Below are 11420 nucleotides of genomic sequence, written 5' to 3'. Positions count from 1 at the left end.
TCAGCGATAAATGATCGCTGAGTGTTTGTAGATAATTGAGGACAGAGTATGTTTACTATATCCTCAATTATGAATGAATGGGAAGTGATCTACATCACCTACTGTGCATTCATAGTTGTAGTTATAGTAAACATACCATGTCCTCATGTTATCAATGAACAGGAAACACTCTTAGAGGATTCCTGTTCATTGATAACAGGGGCAGCTGTCCTCAATCTCTTTTTCTATTTTAAAAGGGAAATATCAGGGGTCTGACCCCTAATATTTCCCTGAAGTCCCTAAAAGTAAAGTAAAAAAAATAAAAATATTTAATAAAAAATGAATTCATAAATATAAAGAAAAAAACATTTTCAGTTTCGATCTGACATTTTTTTTAATTCCGGTTTCGTTTTGGTTTTGAAATTTTCATTTCGGTGCACCGCTACTTTTAACAATGTTTTTTTATTCAAATGTTTGTTACAGATTGGCCCATCATTTTGCTGTAGTTCTAGCTTAAGCCATAAAATTGTTTTAGCTATTTTCTTGGTTGATGTCTAATTTTGGAGATGCAGCAACAGTGTAATGCAACATCCTTCCGTACAAGGTTTTTGTGTCTGAAATTGTAATTTACTACAACCGCACAGGCCTACTCTCAAAAGGTCCTTATAATGAAGCTAGTCATCATGGCAATGTTAAGCTGGTCACGTTTCATACCTCTAGCGAGGTTATAAGTGCACCAAAATGGAAATGTCAAAACCGAAACCGAAATTTAAAAAAATTGTCAGGCCGAAACCAAAAATGTTTTTTATTTTAATTTTTTCAAATTTTTTAAATATTTAATTTTTATTTAGTTATTTATTTTTATTAAAACTTTTTTTAACTTTGGGGAAATATTAGGGGTCTAAACAGATCCCTGATATTTCCCTTTTGAAATAGAAAAATAATCTCTGTCCTCAATCTCTTTTTCTGCACCCCCTGTTATAAATGAACAGGAAGCCTCTATACTGAGTGTTCCTGTTTATTTATACATTGTGGAGATAGTGTACTTACTATGTCCCCAATCATGAATGAATAGGAAGTTATGTAGATCACTTCCCATTCATTCATAATTGGGGACACAGTAAACATACTGTGTTCTCAATTATTTACAAACACTCAGCGATCACTGATCGCTGACTGTTTGTACCGCTCTCCATCCTGGATCGGCTGTCACAGGAGGCTAAGCAAGTGGTGCGGGGAGGAGAGCTCGATCTCCTCTGACAGCTGACTTCTCCCCGCACCGCCAGCCCGGCCTCCTGTGACAGCTGACAGATATCTCTGCCCCACACAGCAGCTCTCCCGATCTGTTACAGGAGGAGACGAGCTCAGCCTCCTGTGACAGCACTGCAAGCTGACAGCTGTCCCACACTGCCGCTCTCCTAATCTGTCACAGGAGGCTGAGCGGTGCAGGTGAAGAGACGCCGGCCGCTCACAGCTCTCTCCTCCCCTGCACTGCTCTGCCTCCTGTGACAGTTTCTCTCCTCCCTGCTGGACACTGCACTGTGTCAGCGGGGAGGAGAGAATGCAGGGATGCACCGCTATTTCGGCGGAAAGATGGCTCTTTCGGCATTTTGCCAAAAGTGCCAGTTTTGTCGGCCGAAATTCCGGTGCATCCCTAGTTAAAAGGCTTTCTAGAACTATGTCATTCAGCATCAGGCCGGCAATCAAACCAACAGCTGCAGTTTCACTCTGTACCCAAAATAGAAGGATCCAAAGAAATAAAAAGAAAAGTGTACCAGCATGTCCAGACAAATTCCAATCGATATTAATATTGTATATTAACGCCTTAGTGACCAGTGATGTCCATAGTACGTCACTGGAAACCGGGACGTTTGAATAGACAGCTAAAGACGCCGGGACTAGATTTAAAATTGTAAAGCCGACTGTCGGCTTTACAATAGAAGCGATCTGGCGACTCTCCGCTTCCCCATCCACGGATCTGGGACCGCCTTCCCTGGTGTCAGGGGGAAGATGGGGAGGAGATTGGCGAACCTCTATTCACCAATCCCCTCCCCGTACTATGGGACCGGGAGCGATGCAGATAACATCACTTCCGGTCTCATAGCTGTCAGTGCTGGGCTCCTGAAGCCCAGCAATAAGCATTGTACTTATTATTGTAGCTTATTTCAAATGTAAAGGTGACACTAGGGGTCTTTTGGACCCTCAGCATCACCTTAAAGAGGACCTGTCTTCACCACTATGCTATATCATGGGGGGCTTGTAAGCCGCCCTATGTGATAGCAATTAAAATAAACTAAAAAACAAACAAACCAAGTTTTTAAAATTAATATTAAATGAAATAAATATCAAAATAATAAAAAAATGTTTTAAAGTCCTCCGCCCCCGTGTCTTCACGTCGGGTGTACTTATTTATGAAAACGATGACCGCGCTACACATTTTGGGTATCGCAAGTGAGTGAGAGCAATAATGCTAGGGCCAATATTTATGCGTATCTCTAAACTGATGACCTGTAGGGGCTTTTAAAGTGTAGTGTATGGACTTTTTGGGGTACTGAAACTTGCTGCAGTTTCACGGACGTACAACATTTTTAACCTGGGCATGTTGGGTATCTATTTACTCGTTGTAACCTCGTCGTTTATATTTTATTTTAAATGGGTATTTTACTGTGTTTTGGGGCATATAAGTGCATTTTTCACACAATTTCGGGGTTTGATAAAACGTTGCGCTAATATCGTGCAACATAAAAATTTGAAACTGCTACCATTGTATTCTACGCGGTCCTGGCTTTCAGAAAATATGTAATATTTGGGGGTTTTAAGTAATTTTCAGGCCTAAAATGTGGATTATAACATGGGTACAAAAAACTTAAAAAGGCCTCGGTCACTAAGGGGTTAAAAACATCTTTCTTAACCTATTTACTTGTTCAAGTTAAAGTTTGGCAACATCTCCCCCTCTTAAATTTTCATGAATTCTGTCCAAGGAAATAAATCAGGGGTCCTCAAACTTCCTAAATAAAGGACCAGTTCACGGTCCTTCAGATCATAAAGGGGCTGGACTGGGGCCAGTGAAAGTAGAAAATGGTTAGTAAGAGTAAATAACGTCCCAGGGTTGGGAAGCAGTAGGTTAGTGTGAGGAAGAACAATGCCCTATCCGTGGTTTCAGTGTAAGGAATAATGGCCCAGTGCTGGTATCAGTGTAAGGAATAGTGCCCCATCATTGGTTTTAGTGGAAGGAAAAATGCCCCATCATTGATGTCAGTGGGAAGAATAGTGTCTCATCATTGGTTTTATGGGAGAAATAAGGATCCATCATTGATGTTAATGGGAGGAATATTGCACCTTCGTTGGTGTCAATGGGAAGAATAGCGCCCTTTATTGGTATCAGTGGGAGGATTAGTGCTCCATCATTGGTATCAGTAGGACAAATATTGGCCCATCATTAATGGTAATAGGAGAAATAGTGTCCATTTTGTTGATATCAATAGGAGGAATACTGCCCCTTCACTGGTGCCAATCGGAGAATTGGTGCCCCTTCGTTGATGTCAATGGGAGAAATAGTGCCCATTCATTGGTGTCAGTAGAAGGAATAGTGCCCCTTCGTTGGTGTCAAAGGGGAGCTTCCAGTCTGTGAGTTGCAGTTTGGGGACCACTGCAATAAATAGAAACACCTTTAAGCAAACTAAACTCATAGTAAAATAATTTAAATAACCAAAATTGCACAGTTCTATAAAGATATGTATATGTCATTTGTGTGTCCTACCTCCCAAAGTTTCATTACATTTTTCAAACAGCTATGTTCCCTCCTGCTAAGGAGGGTTCACCTAAATCTTATTTCTCAAAAAGTGCTGTATTTCCTTTTAATACAAAACTTCCCCCTGGGCAGATTACATGATTTTGATAAAATGGCATCTAGAATTGCGTAAAAAGTAAGCTTGTAGGTTGACTTTTTTAATGCAAAAGAGCAGTTGAATATTTCTTGTAGCAGAATAACTTTCCATACATTTTCACTTGTTTTCACTTACAACAATGATGTTAACATAAAATATCACCCAGTAGTTTTGACATAGTCAGGCTTATTTAATAAAACAGCGTAAGGAACAAAGTATTTATTGCAATACAAGTAGCAGCACATCATAATCCATCTTGTATTGGTTTAACCTCAGTAAGATTAATTCCGAATGGTTACTTTAGTTTAATAGGATTTGCTCCTTTACTTGCTGAATAAAGCCAATCAGCAGCTTCTATAATGTTATCTGTTTCACCATCCACCAATTTTACTACTCACATTATTTGCCCCCCCCCCCAAAAAAAATCAAGCTGGTGTGCGTGTCAACCAACTTCTCTTCAATAAGAGTTGAAATGTCAGATTTTACTCGATGTGATTTTCTCTAAAGCTAAACCCTGTCCTAATTTTTTTATTACAGTTCACAGTCTATGCTATGCTTGAGAGAGGTCAGAAGTATATATATATACAGTGGTACCTCGGTTCACGAACGCTTCTTTTCGCGAACAATTCGGTTCGCGAACAGGAAGTTCAGCAACATTTTGCATCCGTTCGCGAACTCCGCATTGGGTGACGAACACAACCGCAGCCATCTGTCCTGCTCTGACACATGGCCGTGGCTTCCTCTAGTCGAGATCGCGGTCTGATCACAGTTTGATTTGGTTCGCGATCAATTCGGTTCGCGACCAGAATTGTGAGGTACCACTGTATATATATATATATATATATATTGATGCACATGATAACTAAAAAAAAAGTTAGAGTAAATCCCGCCCTGGGCACATATACCTTATATCCCCACCTACCAAGAAGTTACTCTGTAATAAGTTTACAATCCCAATTAGGTGCCTAGTAATTGAGGTTGACTAAAGAATAAAGACACAGGTCCATCAAGCTCAACCTATGTGAGCGTGTGTGTTAGTGTCTCTGTGGAGTGATGGGTGCTTAGGATTATTATCCCAAAGGCCTCCAGTTTTTAGGAGAGTTATATGTACATTTCTCTCTGCAAATTTGACCCTCTCTATACCCTTGAAGGCAAAACTATATGTGCCAATCCAGTGGACGGATAAAACATTAGGAGTCCTTCAGGATTATAAGTATGTTTCAACACTTTGTTGCCATTTTTTGAGTAGGGACAGAGTCAAGCCCCTCTTAATGTTGTTGGCTGCTACAGAAAGGACATAGAGTCTAAAATGCATTACTATACTATACTAGAGTAACTGAAGCAAGGCATACCTGTAAAAGAAGACAGTGAATTCTTAATATGGAGAATTTGTCAAAACTGGCAGTTGCTCATGGCAACCAATCAGCATCTTTCTTCAGTTTTCTCAGATAAGGTTTGAAAATGAGACAGATAAGCTGATTGGTTGCTGTGCAAATCTGCTCCAGATTTTGTCTGGTCCGGTTTTGATAAATTCCTCCCAATTTTCTCATTGCCCACACTGCTACTCCGATCCTGAGGAATAATCCTTTAAAGTCCACGGAATATTTCCAGAAGTGTTGATCTCCTGGGTCTTTTGCTGGTTCCCCCTGCTGACCTCCTTTCATGTATCAGTTTTTTAAATGAATTTTGGAAACATTTTTACACGCTTTTGATTATGGCATTATTTTTTTTCAGTAGCTAGGAGGGGAGCAATTTTCACAGATATGGCATGCATACAGCACTCAAGGGACAGGACTTGGGCTCTTGATTTTATGACTTTGAGGTAGTACATAGTGCACTCAAGGGGTAGAATGCAGGGGAGTACTTGGGCTCAAAGTTTCATGACTTTGAGATATTCCATACTGCACCCAAGGGGTAGGGTGCAGGGGAGTATTTGGGCTTTTGGTTTCATTACTTTGAAGTAGTCCATACTACACCCAAGGGATACAGTGCAAGGGAGTATTTAGGCTCTTGGTTTCATGACTTTGAGGTAGTCCATACTGTACCAAAGGGGTAGGCTGTAGGTGAGTACCTGGGCTTTTGGTTTCATGGCTTTGAGGTAGTGCATACAGCACCCAAAGGGTAGGATGTAGGGGAGTACCTGGGCTTTTGGTTTCATGGCTTTGGGGTAGTCCATACTGCCCCCAAGGGATAGGGTGCAGGGGAGTACTTGGGCTCTTGGTTTCATGACTTTAAGGTAGTCCATACTGCACCCAACGGGTAGGATGCAAGGGACTACTTGGGCCCATGGTTTCATGACTGTCAGTCCAGGCGTGCACCTTGTTCAGCAAAAATACCTAAAAGGGAAAGTGACACAATTCCAGTCTGCATACCTAAAAGGGAAAGTGACACAATTCCAGTCTGCACACCTAAAAGGGAAAGTTACACAATTGCAGTCTGCATGCTGACCTATATGTGTTCTACACTCCACATCTGTACACTGTGCTGTACATACCATACTCAACCCATACTTCATGCTGTTCCAGTCTGCACGCTGTGCTTTACATTGTAGATTTTACTCTAACCTGTACACTCTGCTGTATGTCCTAAACATGGCACTTCTCATTCTACAACAAATGAAAACCACAGCTCATAGGAGAAGGGTATTTTTATTAGATGGAGATATAGAGTTAGTTCACATCACTCCAGCATAACGCATTCCATCAAATGTAGAACTGTATGTAGCTTTTGGAAATGCAGGCATAATATGGCCATGAAGATGCATATGAAAAGGAAACTTGGATAAACTACTTATCAAGACAATTGTTGTAGCACCGTTGCAGAGTTTCCAGCCTCCATTATTTTGGAACATCAGCTCAAATAACTTACAGCAGATAAACCTTTTTATAAATATGATAATAGTAGTCTGTCCATAGTAATTGCAAATTTCATATCTAACTTTGATATTCTGTATTAAATTGTAACCATCATGGTGGAAAGGAGCAATCTTTTAGCATGTTGGAGTCACACTGTATAGTGTTGCACAACATACAGAAAATGGTCTTTGCAAAGCAAGAAGGTATCAAATAAAAATGTGACTAGAAGGAGGTGGTTGGATTAGACTTACGTTAGAACTCCAGCCATAACTTTTTTTGGAAACTCTATCATCACTTTCTGCTCCACGGTTTATAGTAACCAAAAGTGAGAAGGAATCACAGATAGTAATAAAAACACTGTACAGTAAATAAGGGTTACATTCTTCCACTGTCCCTGCGGTCACTGGGACAGGAGGTGAGGGTAAATCTCCCCAACAGGAACACAAACAACACTAGAAACCCGACAAGGCTTTAACAGTTGTTCACATGGATGCCAAAAGGGTGCGCTTGGCCAGCAGTTTTCAGAACTGGCCAATCACCTCTTAACTTCCAGGTTTAAAGGAGTTGTAAAGTCCTATCATATACTATCCTGTTATAACATCAGCATTGTAATAGGAACACATACTAGAGTTATTACTGATAATACAATCAAAGTTTATATGAAAAAATCCCTCTTATGTAGTGAGTGCTGCCTTCAGTCTGATCATCACTTTTATCAACTTCCTGTATTTCCATTGTTCTTTGCATCTCTTTCCCTGCTGCTTGATGTGATGCAATTATGGATTTCTCAAGACTACAAAGCCCATCATGGATTGCTTCCAGCAAGCAATGATAATGTTACATTGTACAGATGCTGAGCTGTAGTTCAGATGGCAGGCGTAGCTATAGTGGTGTCACAGGAAGCGCATATTCACACAGCTGAGCAAAATTGTGTCAGTGCATTAAAATAATACCAGAGGCTGGGCGATTTTTACCTGAATGCACTCTCTGCATTCAGGTAAAAAAGTACCCAGTACCTTTCTTTGCTCCCCTGTCCCCCCTGCACTTACCTGTGGTCGCTGTCACCCCTGCTGGGTCCAGGAAGATACTTGCCATTCATAGTTACATAGTATTTGAAGTTGAATAAAGACACAGGTCCATCTAGTTCAACCTATTGCGTGTATGTATGTGATTCTGCATGTGTATGCGTGTGTACAAGTCCCTGTGTGATCTTGTTTTTAAGGGTACCTGTACTCCTGTATGTTGCGGTCTCTGAGGAAGGTATCTAAATGCTTTTTGAATGATTCAACACTCACAGCTGATACCACTGCTTGTGGCAGCGAGTTCCAGACCCTAACCGCTCTAACTGAGAAGAAGCCCCTGCGCCCCCTGTAGTTAAATCTTTTCTCCACCAGTTTTAGGTGGTGGTTTCTAGTCCTTGTTATGGAGTTTATTGCTGATGTTGCTATCCCCATTGAGCATCTTGTACATCAATATCATATCCCCCCTTAATCTCCTCACTTCCAGCGTGAACATGTTTAGATTTAGTAACCTTGTCTCATAGCTTTGGTCCTCCAACCGCTTCATTAGTTTAGTTGCCCTTCTCTGGACCCTTTCCAGCTCAAGGACATCCTTCCTGTGTATTGGTGACCAAAACTGGACCGCATACTCCAGATGAGGCCGAACCAGTGATCTATACAGTGTCAAAATTATTTATTTGTCTCTATAGTACATTCCCTTTTTAATACAAGATAGTACTCTGGTCGCTTTGTTTTCTGCAGCCTGGCATTGCATGCTATTGTTCAATCTGTGGTCTACAATGACCCCCAGATCCTTTTCCATTTCTGACTTCCCTAGTGGAGTTCCCATTAATGTGCATTCTGCTTGCCTATTTTTAACCCCAAAGTGCATTACTTTACATTTATCAACATTAAACCTCAACTGCCATATAGTTGTCCACTCCCTTATTTTATCCAGGTCCTCCTGTAGTGTTGTAGTGTCTAAGTCCGTGTCCATTACCCTCCCAATTTTAGTATAATCAGCAAACACAGCCCTGATGTCGTTAATAAACAGGTTGAATAGTATGGGGTCTAGCACAGAACCCTGAGGCACGCCACTCATGACCCTAGACCAATCTGAAAAGGAGCCATTTATCGATACTCTCTGGACACGTTCCTGTAGCCAGTTCTCTATCCATGTACACAACATTATGCCCATAGACCTCAGCTTGTGTACTAAGCGTTTATGTGGTACCGTGTCAAAAGCTTTTGAAAAATCCAGATATACCACATCCACTGGCCTCCCTCCATCCAGATCTCTACTTACCTCTTCGTAGAATGTTAGTAGGTTGGTCTGGCAGGAACGATCCTTCCAAAATCCATGCTGGTTATCATTTGACATTCCCGAACTTCCTGGTTCTGGGGGAGGGTACTGAGGGCAGAGGAGCAATTGGCTCCTTCTGCTGTCAGTCAATCTGTGGGACGAAGGGGGCAGTGGCATGGCTTTCCACAAATAGACACATACAGCTAGATGCGGGAACGTGCACGCATGGGTGTCTCCTCAGCAATGGAGACACCCGCAAACAGCCAAACAGGCAGGAGGGGGGGATTGGGGTGGAGTGGTTTGGGGACAAACTGGAGAATGAGGAAAAACATCCTGAGTGGGATAGAACTTATGGAAATTCAATAGTTTAGTTTTTGACCATAGATCCCAGTGAAAAGGGTATAAGCGCACACTTGCTGATTTGTGCTGAAAAGCACTGACCTAAATGCTATGTACAACATGCTGTTCACTTCAGTGTCATACCATGGGGGGCCGCCTGATGGGAGAACACTGACACTAAGCCTGGAGAGCACTGGTGCCTCGGTGCACCCCGTGAACATACTCCAATCTTTCTTCACGCCGCCCTAAAATTTGAGGATCAATAACAGATGCTGCCTTAGGCAGTATATTTCAAATAAAGCAGGCTGTGATGCCAAAAGGCATATATACAAAAAATTGCACCCCTGGCGTCCTGCCCACTTCCTGGCAACCAGTGATGTCACTGGTTGCCAGGAGCAGGGCGGGATGCTGGTTGCTATGAGCAGGAGGGGAGATATGTATGGGAGAGAAAAAAAAAGTCAGGTGTCTCCGTGGGTCGGTAAACTTTCTCTGAACCATGGAGTGGTGCCCCCCATCAAGTGGTGTCTACCGTGTTTCCCCGAAAGTAAGACCTACGCCGAAAATAAGACCTAGCACTATCTTCTGGGATTTCTGTAATATAAGACCTACCCCGAAAATAAGACCTAGTTCGGTGGTAGGTTATATATTACAGACATCCCTGAAGATAGCGATATGGGCTATTGTGAATAGCCGTACAGCACCCCCTCGGTTCTCCTGAAACGAAGGGGTCCTGGTGCCGAAGCTAGCCGAAGGATCGGCCAAAGCTACGGCCAGATCCTTCGGCAGCTTTGTGAATAGACCCCAGTGTCTTTTTTCGTGAAAAAAATAAAATAAGACACTGTCTTATTTTCGGGGAAACACGGTAGTACAGTGCCATACCCTGGATACGCCACTATGAGATGCCCCTTAACGCAAGAGAAAATGGCGCAGGATATTGTGAGGGGAATTCATCAAAACTGGAGCAGAGAAAATCTGGAGCAGTTACCCATGGTGACCAATCAGCTTCCATCTTTAATTTTCAAAGCTTATCTGAACAAACTGAAGAGAGAAGCTGATTGGTTACTATGGGAAACTGCTCCAGATTGTGTCTGCTCCAGTTTTTATGAATTCCCCCCTTTGTCTGCTCCAGTTTTTATGAATTCCCCCCAATGTCTGCTCCAGTTTTTCTTAATTCCCTCCAATGTCTCCTCCAGTTTTTATGAATTCCCCCCAATTTCTGCTCCAGTGTTTATGAATTCCCCCCTCTGTCTGCTCCAGTTTTTATGAATTCCCCCCTCTGTCTGCTCCAGTTTTTATGAATTCCCCCCAATGTCTTCTCCAGTTTTTATGAATTCCCTCCAATGTCTGCTCCAGTTTTTATGAATTTCCCCCCCCCTGTTTGCTCCAGTTTTTATGAATTCCCCCCAATGTCTACTCCAGTTTTTATGAATTCCCCCTTTGTCTGCTCCAGTTTTTATGAATTCCCCCCTCTGTCTACTCCAGTTTTTTTGAATTCCCCCCAACGTCTGCTCCAGTTTTTATCAATTCCCCCCAATGTCTGCTCCAGTTTTTATGAATTCCCTCCAATGTCTGCTCCAGTTTTTATGAATTCCCTCCAATGTCTGCTCCAGTTTTTATGAATTCCCTCCAATGTCTGCTCCAGTTTTTATGAATTCCCTCCAATGTCTGCTCCAGTTTTTATGAATTCCCTCCAATGTCTGCTCCAGTTTTTATGAATTCCCTCCAATGTCTGCTCCAGTTTTTATGAATTCCCCCCAATGTCTACTCCAGTTTTTATGAATTCCCCCTTTGTCTGCTCCAGTTTTTATGAATTCCCCCCTCTGTCTACTCCAGTTTTTTTGAATTCCCCCCAACGTCTGCTCCAGTTTTTATCAATTCCCCCCAATGTCTGCTCCAGTTTTTATCAATTCCCTCCAATGTCTGCTCCAGTTTTTATGAATTCCCTCCAATGTCTGCTCCAGTTTTTAGGAATTCCCCCCTCTGTCTACTCCAGTTTTTAGGAATTCCCCCCTCTGTCTACTCCAGTTTTTATGAATTCCCCCCAATGCCTGCTCCCCTT

The sequence above is a fragment of the Nanorana parkeri genome, unplaced genomic scaffold, assembly GCF_000935625.1.
Source record: "Nanorana parkeri isolate BGI_ZX_2015 unplaced genomic scaffold, ASM93562v1 scaffold167, whole genome shotgun sequence".
In the NCBI taxonomy this organism is placed as follows: domain Eukaryota; kingdom Metazoa; phylum Chordata; class Amphibia; order Anura; family Dicroglossidae; genus Nanorana; species Nanorana parkeri.
This window is presented reverse-complemented; position numbering follows the sequence as displayed.